General features: G+C 42.5%; 1 protein-coding gene across 3 annotated transcripts in view; it reads left to right on the forward strand.

The window, feature by feature from the left end:
- The window catches only part of LOC122554476 (protein Niban 1), a 133,483-nt gene that overhangs the window by 33,010 nt on the left and 84,683 nt on the right, over positions 1-15,790 (forward strand). The gene's annotated exons all lie outside the window — the stretch shown is intronic.

Raw genomic sequence — 15,790 nt, forward strand, 5'->3', positions numbered from 1 at the left:
GAGAATTTAAATAAGTAATGGCTAATGAGGCATGTTCTGCAAAATAGCTCCTGACAAACTGATATCTTCACTGAAGTACGATACAAATAACTAAGATGTTGTCAGCATATAGTGAGTTAGTTAAATTAAGGAGAAATAAAATTTGGGCAGCTAACAAACCTGATAGGCCCTCCTTTGAATGCGCAATTAAAATGTACAATTGCTTGACATTTCATACTTTGAAACAATATATACAAAAGTGCTGCAATCTACTGCTGTATATAGTCAGTGCCTTGAAACAAAAAGGAACCAAGCCCAATTCATGTCCCTTTGCTGAGTTAGCTATTCTCAATGAGAGAGCTGTCTTGTTGCTTTAATTTCCTCAGCAAAACTAAGATGAGGACCAAGCATCACTGTTCATTCCTCATTAATCCCCATCAGTCCTTCCTATAAAAAATTTCTTTTGGATATCAGTGAAGAATAAGTTCCAAATCTGTACTGAACCTTTCCCCAACACTCCCATCTTCTTCACCACTCTACCATTCTCTTGGTGACTCTGAAAGGAGTATAATAGCTAATGTAAAGCCCAAATATGTTTTTTTAAAGTAAAATAACAGAAGAAAGAAACAACACAGGTTTATAGAGCACCTTTTATATCCTTGGAACATCTCAATGCCAATGAAGTTTTTTCATAGCATCATAAATCCCTACAATGTGGAATCCGTGAATTTGGCTCATCGGGTCCACAGTGCCCCTCTGAAGAGCATCCCACCCAGACCTACCCCATCTCCACATTCCTCATGGCTAATCCACCCAGCCTACATGTCCCTGTAGACACAAGGTGCATGAATCTTTATTCAGTTTCCACCACCAGGAAGAAAGGAAACAGCCGAGTGGCCAGTGACAAGCAGTGCCCTTCACATTAAAGGGCAGTGCTGTGTGATCAGACAGTGAAGGGGAGGGTAGGGACTAAATCAAAATAGAGTTGGAGGGGGAAATAATGCACTCCACTCCCTGCGGCGCCCACCTCTCCCTGAACATCTCTAGGGTGTTGGTGTTCACCGCGTGCTCCTTCTCCAAGGACACCCAGGCCCTAACGTAACCGCGGAATAGGGGCAGGCAGTCGGCCCTAACGACCCTCTCCACGGCCCGCTGCCTGGACCTGTTGATGGCCAATTTGGCCAGGCCCAGGAGCAGACCTGCCCTCCTTCCTTTGTACCGGGTGCCTGAAGATCAGGAGCGTGGGACTGAAGTGCAACCAAAAGCAGAGGAGGAGATTTTTAAGAAAATGAAAAAGGGAGTGCAAACGCCCACACCCAATATACATGTGGTCCACGGACTCCACAGCGCCACAGAACAAGCAGTTGGGCTGGGAGTCCGTAACCACCACAATCTGCGGTTGCAGGGGACTGCTGCGAGCAGCACCCTCCACCCCAGATCCCCAAGAGAAAGGGGGAGGACTCCCGCGTAGAGAGCCCTCCACTAGGCATCTGCACTGCCCGGTGGCAAATGGGCATGCTAAGGCGTGTCCGGAAGGTGGATGAGGGAGAAGAGGTGGACGGTGTGCAGCAGCAGTCGATACAGGGCCTGCCTTTTTACCCCCTGAAAGGGAACAAAATTAAAATTCCAGAGGCGGCTCAGGTTGTGGGGCACAGGCTCCCGCGAGAAGTACAGGACCTTGGGGCCAATGTGAAATTCCGTGCGGGAACACCCCTGTTTATTTATTTATTTTTTTTTGCCAACTAAGCCAGACCATCACGTTGACACTCCTGTTTATTTGTTTTTAACCCCCACACTACCGCCTAACTGCAGAAGTGCTTATTTTTTCCCCAGCACACATGGTGTGTGTGTGCAGGTGTGAGACACAGTGGAAGACACAAAGTGCACGAATCTTTATTCAAATTCCACCACCAGGAAGATAGGAAAACACCCGAGTGGCCAGTGACAAACACTGCCCTTCACATCAAAGGGCAGTGCTGTGTGATCAAAACAGTGAAGGGGAAGGTAGGGACTAAATCAAAATAGAGTTGGAGGGAGAAATGATGCACTCCACTCCCTGCGGCGCCCACCTCTCCCTGAACAACTCCAGGGTGTTAGTGGACACCGCGTGCTCCTTCTCCAAGGACACCCGGGCTCTAACGTAACCGCGGAAGAGGGGCAGGCAGTCGGCCCTAACGACCCCCTCCACGGCCCGCTGCCTGGACCTGTTGATGGCCAGTTTGGCCAGGCCCAGGAGCAGACCCATGAGGAGGTCTTCAGACCTGCCCTCCCTCCTCCGTACCGGGTGCCCAAAGATCAGGAGCATGGGACTGAAGTGCAGCCAAAAACAGAGAAGGTTTTTCAGAAAATCAAAAAGGGAGTGCAAACGCCAACACTCTTGTTTATTTTTTTTTCTGTTTTTTTTTTTCTTTTTTTTCTAATTTAACCCCCACACTACCACCTAAGTGCGGTAGTGCTTATTTTTTCCCCAGCACCCATGGTGTGTGTGTGCAGGTGTGAGACACAGTGAAAGACACAGTGCACAAATCTTTATTCAAATTCCACCACCAGGAAGATAGGAAAACACCCGGGTGGCCAGTGACAAACACTGCCCTTCACATCAAAGGGCAGTGCTGTGTGATCAAAAACAGTGAAGGGGGAGGGTAGGGACTAAATCAAAATAGAGTTGGAGGGAGACACTCCTGTTTATAACTGTCAACCAGGGTTCCCTGATTGGACCGGGTTAACAGTCCCAATCTGAAAACTTGTATTCTATGAGGTCCATTTGTCTGACCTCATTACAACCACAATACCTTTTTTAATCAACTTATTCCATCCAGTGTTCTAAACATCTTAGGCATGGAAATCAAGCTAATTATTTTCTGGAAAAACAGACTTGGCTTTGTTAAAATACAACACTGCAATTTAAGTCTGTTGGATTAATGCATTAAATGTTATTAAGGATTGTCGTTGCAGCGATACTGGGGATTTGTGCTCCATTAATCACGGCACATGCCCTCAGCGCACAGTGCAAAGCTGTATTGTAACTGTCAGAAACAGTTTCACAGAAACACCAGAAATGACAATGTATCCCCAGGGATCAGTTCTGATCTGAGTGCAGATCACCAACGCACTGGATTGGAACTTCCAATAATGATGATTCAACCTCTCATGAGTGTCGACATGAGTAATTTGGGCAAAGTGGGTACTCCCATTGCTCATCCATTATTGACTTTAAGTTGGTGGAAGTGACTGAGGGATCTACAAGAAATTTAAGAAGCCTGAAGGTAAACAAAGCAGGGTAGGAAAGCAAAGGTAAGAATTCAATTATGGGGCATTGATGGAACAGGAATAAGTGGAGAAATTGTACAATAGTTGAGAAAATTATTAAATATATAGTGAGAGGAAATCTTGTTAAAATTAATCAAAATTTCCATACAGTGGTGTACACTGAGCTGAATCTTGTGCTTTTTTGGCTAAGTGCAAATTTTGTCAAGTTCCATGGAGGGTTTCTGTTCTGTGTGGTCAAGTGTGTTCTCTCACTGAATTTTAACAAACCTGCCCCATTAACTACCTGCCTCACCTCTGCAGTAATCTTACCATCTCATTTGAGCCTTACTCTATCATTTGTTATACCCAGAACAACTTGCCACTGCCTGGATATTCCAGACTAGAGCAGCGTCCCTGGCACTGGCACTATCTTTAAAAGACCGTGTGGTCCTGAACAAGTACTGTTAGTCTTGAACAGCCTTTCATGGTTCCTGACCTTTGCCATGGACATGAGCATAGAAGTGAAAATGGGCACTTTGCTTTGTGGCAGGGACCTGGAGGTCCTGGCGGACAAGCCGAGCAGGAGTGGGATCTCCTCTCGGCTCCAGCAGAGGGAGCGATGACAGCAGACCATGCCAGCCTCATCTGAGGTCACCACCCAAGTTGGTGCATTCTCAGCCATCTGGTGGAATGTCCAGGACTGCAGGAAGAAGGTCAATGATCTTCTCCACACTGCCAGCATTCTCTCCGATGCCCCTCTCTGCTGAACCCACCAAGGTCTACCACTCCCACTATTGCCTCCGACATTTCCTTCACTCACTGTCACTCACCTCAAACCTCGGCAACGCTAACTCCACATGCCCTCTTACTTATCTACTTACTCACTTGGGACACTACCCCACCTGCACCAAAACTAAAAGCTATGCCACGAACTTCCATCACCCCCTTCAGACCTGCCTATTTCTCATTTCAGCAGGGAAATAACCCACAATATGGCTGAAAGTGTCCATATGGAGGTGGGTTGCCTAGCATTTGGCTCCTCAACCTATATGAGAAAAGAATATTCTCTTTGAATCCCTGAGCAGCTAACTGACTGTCTCCAAGCCCTTGACTTAATGTGTCAGGGTACCCTGATTGAAGGCTGTCTCCCTTGACTTTACTGAGGACTACTGATAACTATGGCAAACATCTTAGTTATGTGTCTGTGCTAAAGGCAGGGCAACACAGCAGTATAGTCAGCCTGCTATCTCTGACTGAGGGTCAAGGTTCACAAAAGCAAGACAAGGCTGGGATGTTGTGAGTATCCACTTAGATTCAAAATACGTGGCTGTTAAGAGAACAAGCGACTGTCTGAGCTTGCAGGCCAGTCCAGTCCTTGAACTGGCTGCATATCCCGGAGCACAGACTCCCTGCTGCAGCATTACAAAGATAGTTGCTGGTGTGTCCCAAGATGCAGCTTTGAAGGACAGGAGTGTTCTGTAACTGGATTGGAGTTGTGCCATGACAGTTAGCCATGGAGGTGGGTGCATGTGGCTGGTACCCACGGATTATATCCTGAGATGCTGTTGTGTGGTGACACAGATGGAATTTTCTTTGCAGCCAGAAGTGAGCTGAAGTCACAGGATGTCTGTTCTGACTTCCATATCACGAACCCTGGGCATCTAGTTTGCCTGCGGTCGGTGGTATGATGGAAAGCAGCATATTAATGAGATGAGACCAGCAACTATTAAGATTGTCAATGAGCAATAATTTCCTTAGTGTGCAACTTGCTTCTCCCCAGTGAGAATCTCACCTTGACACCTGGAACCTACGAAAAAGATGCAGCAAGTTGTACCTGGTATTGAGATAGACTTCACTGGACTTCTCACATGGTTCTAGGCAAAAGTGAGGACTGCAGATGCTGGAAATCCAAAGTCTAGATTAGGGTGGTGCTGAAAAAGCACAGCAGATCAGGCAGCATTGAGGAGCAGGAAAATCGACGTTTCGGGCAAAAGCCCTTCATCAGCCCATTTCCAGCACCACTCTAATCTAGACTCTCTCATGGCTCTGCTACATTTCTCACCAGTGCCCACATCATGCAGGCCCCATAAAGAATCCACCCTGTGTCTGTATAAAATAGGGGATCTGAAGGATGTATTGGAAAGGGATGAGTGAGACACAACCACAGTGAAAACAGGATGAAAGGATTACAGTGTATAACATCAGAAAAGATAGGGAGACAGAGGAGTTGAGGTAATTTAAATTTATTTGGTTGTAACATAATGACAGCAGAAACAAAAGTATGTAGCTTTCAGCAAGACAAAAATGGAATCCATATGGATATGATAAATAGTGAAGGATCAATCACTCTAATCAGTGTAGCATCCAGACCACCTAACAGAGATGGAGGGAGAAGTATGCCAACAAAATAAGGAATTATATAACAGAATAATAATCATGGGAGTTTTAACTACCCTGCAATTATTTGAACCAAAAAGGTAAAGGGGATAACAATGTGGAGTTTCTACAGTGATTGCAAATGCTTCAGATTTCTCTTGCCCTTGTGTCCTGGTCCTATTATTGAAGTTTGCAATGTTCACAGAGCCTTCTCCTCATTTGTTAATTGCCTACTACTATTCACAACTGGATGTGACAAGACTGCCGATCTTTGTTGGTTGTGGAAGCACACAGCTGCTTCTGCTGGTTTAATATGCATACAGTCCAATGCTATTGTTTCACTATCTTATTTTTATATACTCTTGGTACTACTCCGCTGGTGACTGCGTTCTGTTGGTAGGACAGGACATACTCGGGCACCCTGATGAATGAGGCTGCAACATTTGCTGAGTGATTCTGAGTATGACAATGTCAGTGACTGAAGGCATGACAGTTCTCTCAATTTGCCCAAGTCTTCAGGTATTAGTGAAAAGGACTTTGTAGTGTTCACTGGATGGAATGTACCTTTGACTGGGGCTTAGGTCGTGCCTTTGTGGTCTTCTATATTTGAGTAGCGTGCAATGCCAAACCAGAGGACCGTTAAAGGTCAATCATATTGTAGTAAATTTAGAGTCAGATATTTACCACAATGAGTGAGAATGGCAGATTTCCTTCCCTAATGGATTATTATGATAATCAGTTAAGTTTCATAGTCAGCATAACTTTTCTAGCTTTTACCCTAAATACAGAATTTTAATTTCCCAATTCCAAGATGGGATTTAAAGAGATATTTCCAGATAATTTATTCAAATCTCTCGACTACTACATATCCAATAACACATTGTCCCAGGTAATTTTAGCAAGTACAGCTTACATTTTATTTTTTGCTGTCTCACGCAGTTTCCTGAATATGTAAATATAACACTTTAAATGAAAAACAACTGCCTCATTTCCTGTTTAAAGAGATATCCTCCAGTTGACAAGCAGCACTTTATCATTGTACATCGGCTAGTACAGCGCGGGACAGACAATTCTGCAGACCCATCCCTGGGTTTGTTTTTATTTATTTAACCTATTTTTCTAATCTAGTCAACAACATTATTACACATCTCTGGAGCATGTGGGACCTGAACCCAGGTCTCCCAGTCCAGGGGTAGGGACACTACCACTGTGCTACAGGAGGGCTGGGTGTAGGAAAGCCATCCAGGCTCTCTACAAGAAGCTGATCCCATCTTGCAGACTCACCTCCTGATACTCTGAGATATAGTGTTTCAACTCTGCCATCGGATGTCTTTCTGGTCCACCATTTAGGATGATAGATTTTTTTAAAAATAGAATCTCTACAGTGTGGGAACAGGCCCTTTGGCCCAACAAGTCCACACCAACCCTCCAAAGACCCACCCAGACCCATTCCCCTACATATTACTCTCTATTTACCCCTAACTAATGCACCTAGCCTACACATCCTTGAACACTGTGGGCAGTTTAGCATGGCCAATTCATTTAATCTGCACATCTTTGGACTGGAGCATCCAGAGGAAACCCACGCAGACACTGAGAATGTGCAAACTCCACACAGACAGTCACCCAGTTCCTGAGAGGTGTGGCTTCACCAATGTAGGGTCCTTTTTGGGTCAAAGTCTGGATTTACTTGGCAGAAACTTGTACAGTGTTCATGAAGTTAAAGGAATCCAAATAATATGTTATAACTCCCCAGTGTATGTGGCCAATATAGCCTTTGTGTCCCACAGGTTTAAAGGCATGATTTCCCCATTGGAGTTTCCTAAAAGTTTGCTCCCCAGCAATAGATACAACTCCATTTGTGTCTGCCTCAGTGTCCCAGAGGGTGGCCATTTTCTTGGCATTTTAACTTCATTGGGCCACTTTGGGAACAATGATGTAATTTAGCTATGTCAGTTCCTAATGTTCGAGCTGATTTATTTACAAAGCCCTGTCTTGAAGTGGCTTCATCCTTTGGCCTGTGCGGTACATTTTTCGTCTTTTGGAGTAGCCCTGTCTGGTCATCTGTGACCACAGGTGCAATGTGGATGGTCTTGCTTCTCATTGTGTTATGAAGAAATTTCCCATTCAGTTTTGGAACCTTGTGACCTCTGACTCCAGTCACCCTTCCGTAGCAGCAAAAGGGAGCTGAGTATTATCCCCTGGGAACATGACTCTGTGGTACAGGGGTCGGACAAGACTGAGGACAGTACTGTCTGAGTACCCCCCATCCCACCCAAGGGTCCTCTGCCCCCTTTTGTCTGTTTTTGCAGGAAAGGGCAAATTCTATGGCTTTCTTAAGGTTCAGTCTGTAGCTTCCTTTGGATTGCAATCTTGTTAATTCTACAAGCTAAGCGATCCCTTAACATTTCCCAAAGTGCTGAAAGGTACTCAGTTTTCTGCCAATTTTTGCAACCTCATCAAAAATTCAGTAACTGGTTCCCCAGGAAGTCTGTTTGCCATTTGCACTTGAAATGTTGCAATATAACACATGGTTTGGGTCACAGTGGTCCACTATCTATCAGTTTATCAAAGGTTTTGACTCCAGGTAGGTTAAACTCTTTATAGTGCTGAAAGATGGGATCCCAGGAGTTGTCAGGACAATGACTTTTTGCAGGTCCTCCTATACCGTTTGCTTGAAAAGAGTATCTCATTCTTTCAGCATACTCTGACCAATCCTCCACACTTGCACCATAAGATGCCAGTTTCCCAAACAGCAGTATTCCCAATGTTTACCTGTCACGGTCTTACTGGGTTCATTGAAAGGCAAGACTGTCCAAATCTTTTCTTGACTCTCATCACCACTAATATTTCTGATTGGAAAGGAACATCATTTATTGTTGAACACCAAAAAGAGCTACTACTCTTGGCAATACATAAGCTAGTCCCAGCCCTGGACAGATGGTTTGCAGTTGAGGGTGTTGCTGAAAAAGCAGCGCAGGTCAGTAAGCATCCGAGGAGCAGGAAAATCAGGTTGAAGGGTTCCAACCTGAAACATTGATTTTCCTGCTCCTCAGATCCTGCCTGACCTGCTGTGCTTTCCCAGCGACACACTCTTTCAACTCTGATCTCCAGCATCTGCAGACCTCACTGTCTCCCAGACAGTTTGCAGACCCATCCCAGGGACTGATTTGTTTTTTTTCATTTAATACCCACCACCAGTAAATCGCCAGTGTCTCCAATTCACTGGGTCTGCTTTTTAATATATATCCAGAGTTGGGGGAATCCAAGACTAGAGGGCATAGGCCTAATCTGAGAGGGGAAAGATTAAAAAAACCTGATGAGTAACTTTTTCACGCAGAGGGTGGTGTGCATCTAGAATGAGCTGGCAGAGGAGATGGTGGAGGCAGGTACAATTACAACATTTAAAACTCATCTGGATGGGTACATGAATATGAAATGTTTAGAGGGATATATACCAAACCCTGGCAAATGGGACTAGGTCAGATTGAGATGTCTGGTCAGCATGGACAAGTTTGACCGAATGGTCTATTTTGTGCTATTTCACTTTAAGTGCTCTTAGATACAACCGAACGGTTTATTTTCCAACACCAAATCACCATAACTCTTTGTTCCTGTTTTTAACTGTTCATCGCTACCAGTGAATCACTCGTGGCGAATTAACTATTTACATACAAGGCCCATGTAGGGCAATGCAAACCTCAATGTGATGGGGAAGTAGGGGAGGAGGAAAGGGCTAAATCACAATGGAGTTGGAGAGGGAAATAAACCACTGTACCCCCTGCAGTGCCCATCTTTGTCTAAAGCTTTGGGACTATTGGTGGATACTGCATGAATGTCTGCAAGGGCATCAAAGTAGATGCAGAAGAGGGATGAGTCTGCTTTATTTACATGTTCGAATCAACTTGTTTAGAGATGTTGCTACACACATATGGAGCAGGTGAGACTTGAACTCAGGCATTTTGGCTCAGAGGTAGGGACTCCACCACCATCTAATAAAGACTCAAATAGAGTTGGATCTTCCCTTTTTTATTTTCTAATCACCTGGGTCTTTTGGTTAAGAGTTAGAGACACTCCATAAAGGGCTCAGGTGATGAGTTCCTGCTAGGCTGCCCATTGCCTGTTATCAAGGAAACTTGTACTCAGTGAGCTCCAGGAAGAGGTTAATTAGTGATTCCCCATGGCCCTGGTATTAGAATCTCTAAGTCTTACATCCAGCCTTGACCAATGGACTTACTATATTTTCCTCCACCACCTCCATTTCAATAATTCCAAACTATTACTTATTGCAGGAGTACTGACATGTGAATAAGATCAAAAGGATTTTGTAACCTAGAACAATGAGTTATTTAAAAAATATACATGACCAAGAAATGTAGGAGGTTGAAATTTCAGCATTACATGTGAATCTTGGGGTGAGAAGTCAGGAACATGACAAGTTTGGTTTGGAAAACAACCAACCAAATTCAACAGGTTGACATGGAACTGTGAAGTTCTTAAAATATCTTCACCTAGGTCAAAATCCGAACTGAATACATGCTTTTAAACAAAATTATGGTGAATGAAGCCTCTTCCACCAGAAGATTGCAGCTATCAGCCAGCACACAGGTCTGCCACCATTGGCTGTTCAAGGAACTACCAACAACACCATTTTTGTCCTACCTTTGGTGGAAATTGCATAAAACATCACTTGCAGAACCATTACCATCTAATAGCAAAGATCAGAGCTAGATCCTTCCTTAGCCATTCCTTCCAAAGTTCTGTTATCTCCTCCAGTGTCATAACCTTCAAAGATATCTATACACTTACACCTCTGATCTTTTGCACCTTCCCAATTTTAATCACTCCACCATTGGTGGCCATCTATTCAACTGCCTAGACCCCAAGTTCTAAACTTGCCTCCCATAGGTTCTCCACAGCTGTACCTGTCTATTACTTTATCAGGCACTCTTTAGAGCTCATCTGTCCAACCAAGCTTCTGGTCAGCTGTTTACCATCCCTTTGATATAGTGGTAGAGTCCCAGACTCTGAGCCATGAGGCCTGAATTCAAGTCCTACTTGTTCCAGACGTGTGACACAACATTATTGAATAGGTTGATTCAAAACTATCTCCCTTTAGCTCAGTGTCAAGTTATGTTTGATAATTGTTCATTTGAAGCTCTTTGGTATATAAACACAAGTTGTTGTTAATGAATCCTTGTCTGTAACTGTCTACAAGCAGATCTTTCATTTGATATGAGGAATAATACACGATATAACAAAGAAGACAGTTCAATGCACAAAGCTGTTAAGCTTCTGTTGAACCTCGTTTTCTTTCTCCCAAAGAAAAGTAGTTTTATTAATAAAACTTATAAAGGTATAATACAAGAGAATTCAAATTCATCTTTGCTTTTTTTTCTCAAAGATAAACTTTATTCATAAAATTGTTATTCATATTGCAAACCTTTTCAACTTTGAAATTACAGAGGTTGAACAAAAGTTAACTTGTCTTTTTGTAACATGTTTCGCTTTAGGGGTCATTAAAACGACTGTAATAGTCTTAATATTTACAGTATACATTCAATGTAAGTTATACACCCCAAGGGCAAACATTTCAAATTGAAAATTACAGAAAGTGCAGTAGAAACTAGCTTTTGTCTCTACACCACGTTCCATTCTGAGCAGTCTCAATATCATTTCAATATTCATATTGTTCACAATGTAACCTCCTTGTCAGGTGCTCTGTACAAATACCTCCATGAGGGGTGTGTAATAGGGTACAGTTCAACCTCTTGAAACATTTTATGGCCATGTAGACAGACCAATCCCTCATATCATCAAGGATAGATAGAACCTCAACACAGTGTTTGCATACTGACAGTAACCATACACAAAGGACCCGTCAGGAAGAAGGCAACATTACTTACGTTTCTTCCCTCTGTAGAGATTTGTACATTGTGGCCCTGTGAATGCAGTCAAAATTTGATCTCAAGATAAATCAGAAAATGGTTTCTATAAGCGCCATGACACAGAAGTAAGGAATGGGCCAGACCTGAGCCATGTACAGAAACGCAGAGAGTGCCTCGTACTGAATGACCAGGTTCTTACTCACACTGGAGATGGAGTATCACTCCCACATGCTCAGTTTTTGTTTTTTTTTCATAGCTACTCACTCCCTCAGTTTGTGGTGCACACCCTGGCCATTCTGAGTGACTCATAGAATGCAGGAACAGAGAAGGGAATTTGCAGCGTTGGAGTAAAAGGAATAGTGAGAAGTAAGCTAGCTGAGAGTTTATATTCACAATTAATTAAATTGAATGTAGTGTAAGCCCTCTCTCTCCTTGATGATACTACTGTCTTGGAAGTAAAGAGTTTGGCTTGTTAATAATGATGGAGGGAACCCAAATCAAAGAAATAGGAGTATGAAGGCAAAAAGCAGACAGCCACACAAGCTGTCAACAATGAGAATAACAGATACAAGGTTTTTTTCATGTTTTATGGAAACGTGAAGAAGTAATTACATAACTTATATGAGCTGCCAACTTCCTGGACTGTTGTTTGCTTTATTTAGCATATTCCCAACCTTGCTCCTTTATCATTGAATTTTAAAAGCATTACACAGGAGAGTAGATGTGGGCCTCCAGATGGGTGAAACTGAAATTTGCCAGACTTACTTCTGCAGATGTTTGGAATATTCTTTTTCCACACAAACTGCCTACACAGTTCCTAGTATGAAAATGCTGAATTAAGTAATACTTTCTTGCTGAGAACCCATTGTCTGTGGAGAACTAACTGAAAACAGCATCTCTAGCACTTTACATCTTAAGTAACCCTTCCTTAATCTGAGGCCCCAAACACTAAGCAAGCCTTTTTTCTTGAGACCTTGACTACAACTTTGATTAGAAAGCTACTTTATGAACAGAAAAAAGGATTAAATTTTTAGCAGTTGGCATTAAACAAAACTTACAAGCTAATACTAAGAGGAGATAATGAAATTGGCAAATCTCATAAACCAATAAAATGAGGCCTAGTGTCCCACAGGCTTGACTGTAGGAAAGGTTTCATCAGCCAAAAGCTAACTTGGAACAAGACATCTGAATAACTTCACTCAATTTCCAAATGCTCTTCCATACAAGTCCTACATTATGTCTGGACATGATGTTAATATATTTGGGCTAAGTGATTGTTCCACAGATGGACTCTTAACTAAAAGGAGAATGTGTATCTGTCAAAGTGGATCCATTACCCTAGAAATGTTCTCCAACACCATCTTGCATTTATGACACCTTCACTTGCACAATGCATCCTAAGCTGTTTCACAGGAGTATTATCAAAGAAAATTTGACACTGAGGTAGATTTAAGAGAAATTATCACAGATATCTAAATGTTTGGCCAAAATAGTGGTTTGAAGAAGTGCCTTGAAGGAGTAAAGAGAGGTAGAGAGACATAAAGGTTCAGGGCTGAAATTCCAGAACTTAGAACCTCAGAGTTAGATGTCACAATTGAGGTGAAGTCAATACCTGTGGTGGAGAAGCTTGACTGCATGGTCATTGCATGTAGATGTGACACGGACTCTTTTAAAGGATTCATTTTTGTTAATTTAATTGATTTAACTATTTGTTCCTTATGTATTTCCAAAAAGAATATGAATGGGACAGAGTCTTGTGATGCTGTGGCACTGTCCATGCATCTGGCTAAAAGATCCAGGTTCAAGTTCACTTGCTCTGGAGTTATATCATAACATGTATGAACAGGTTGATTAAAAAAGCACTGTGATGTTTCTTTTATTACATTCCCCTTTTAAGGGCTTGACAACTGGTTAAACTGGTTAATTTGATTCAATGTGTTAATTAAGAGTATGTAAAGGGAATATTTTCTTACCTGTTCAGAGATATTAGTATCCACCTCTGGAGCAAATGGAAATTGAATCTGGCCTTCTGGATCAGAGGCAGCGACACTATCAAGAATCCCAGTACTCCTTTTAGGTGTGGTTGTGTTGTTCATTTTGTTTTTGGCTAACTGGTTCTCAAAGTATAATAGACACAAGCTCAGGTAGCCCTTAACGGGTCCAGGCAGTAGACTATAGGGTTACTAGACCTGACTGTGTGCATTTGTGTCTGTGTGTGCGCGCACGCATGCGAGACTCTTCCATTATTATGTCTTCACGATAATGACCCTGGAGAGGAAGTACACAGTTACTTCTGGAATGCTTCTGGCCTGTTGTGACAGGTGGAGAGGGTGCAGAGAAGGTTTACGAGGATGTTGCCTGGTATGGAAGGTGCTAGCTATGAAGAAAGGTTGAGTAGGTTAGGTTTATTTTCATTAGAAAAAAGGAGATTGAGAGGGGACCTGTTTGAGGTTTATAAAATCATGAAGGGTATAAACAGTGGATTGAGACAAGCTTTTTCCCAGGGTGAAGGATTCAATAACGAGGTCACGCTTTCAAGGAAAGTTTAAGGGGGATACACGCGGCAAGTACTTCACACGAAGGGTGGTGGACATTTGGAACGCATTGCCAGCTGAGGTGGTAGAGGCAGGCATGGTTGATTCATTTAAGATGCATCTGAGTAAATGCATGAGTAGGTGGGAAGTAGAGGGATACGGATGCTTACGAATTGACCGACCGGTTTAGACAGTACATTTGGATCGGCTCAGGCTTGAAGGTAAAAACGAGGTAAAAACAATGACTGCAGATGCTGGAAACCAGATTCTGGATCAGTGGTGCTGGAAGAGCACAGCAATTCAGGCAGCATCCGAGGACAGGCAAAATCGACGTTTCGGGCAAAAGCCCTTCATCAGGAATAAAGGCTTTTGCCCGAAACGTCGATTTTGCCTGTCCTCGGATGCTGCCTGAATTGCTGTGCTCTTCCAGCACCACTGATCCAGAATCAGGCTTGAAGGGCCTGTTCCTGGGCTGTAAATTTTCTTTGTTCTTTGTATGTTATTATATACTTCCAGAGCATATGGAACTTGAACTTGGGCACCTGCGTCAGAGGTAGAGACAATACCACTGCACCACAACAGCCCCTAAGCTAACAGGGCTGTAACACTGGGCAATTGAAAGCAGAGGCACCAACGAAGTCGCAGTTAAAATTAGGGATGTGTAAGAGGTCAGAATTGGAGAAGTGTAATATTTCTGGACTGGAGAAGATTACAGAAACGGAGCAGTCATGTCATGGCTGAGGTTGTGAATTTTCAAATTCAAGCGTTACTTAACTAAGACGCCAATGTAGGTTGGTGAGCATAGGAGAGAGTGGTGATTGGATATTTTGATTATATTTGGGCGTCTGGATTGTATAAGATGAAAGACCAACCGGAATAATCAAGTTTAGAAGTAACTAAAACGTGGTTGAGGATTTCAGCAAGAGGTAAACAGGAGTGAAACAAAGGGAGATCAGAGGCAAATGATCTAACTGATGGCATGGACATCTGGTCAGAAAGCTAATCTTGGAGCTAAATATACACTAATGATGCAAGCAGTTTATTTGTTTGAGTCTCAGACAATTGTTGTCAGGGAAAGAGAAGACCACTCAGAATCTTGAATTCTCAGAAGTGCATTTTTGTCCTATAGTATGTAATACCTAACAAAACTAGACACCTTCCACTAATTGGTATTCCCGGTAAAGTCTACTAAATGATTCCTTCATAGCAAAGATAATCACTAAATTTAATACCAAATTTTCACTAAGCAAATATATCTGAGAAAAATAGGTAATTTGTTACAGTGACAGTAAAGGAAAATTTCAACTCCATTGAGAATTGTTAATATAACAATGAATCAAGATAATTCCTATTAGAGTCCAAGATTACCAAACAGCTCATTTGCAATTAAACAAATAGTCTAGTCTTTATAAACATGTTTGTAATTTTCTTAGTGTATATACACAGGCAATATGCATTATATTTAAACATATTCCTTTCCTTCGAGATTAGAACACTGCTGGAGCCACATGACTTTTTAAAACTGTAAGCCACAGTTTTCATTCTACTGAATTTGATGGATCTGGAGGAAAGGATGGAATACTCTCTTGCTGAGAGAAAATGGTTCTCTCTTTGAATCATCAAAATTCAGTTTCCAGTGGGCATGGGTCAATGCTACATAAAACTGATGTCAAATTTGACCGAAATACCATAATTTTAGTGTGAAAGGCTGCAAAGAGAAAACATACAGAATACTGAAATTATAGCTGATATAGTGGCAGGCTT

The sequence above is a fragment of the Chiloscyllium plagiosum genome, unplaced genomic scaffold (assembly GCF_037043375.1).
Source record: "Chiloscyllium plagiosum isolate Xiang-an unplaced genomic scaffold, Cpla_swu_hap1 HiC_scaffold_9, whole genome shotgun sequence".
In the NCBI taxonomy this organism is placed as follows: domain Eukaryota; kingdom Metazoa; phylum Chordata; class Chondrichthyes; order Orectolobiformes; family Hemiscylliidae; genus Chiloscyllium; species Chiloscyllium plagiosum.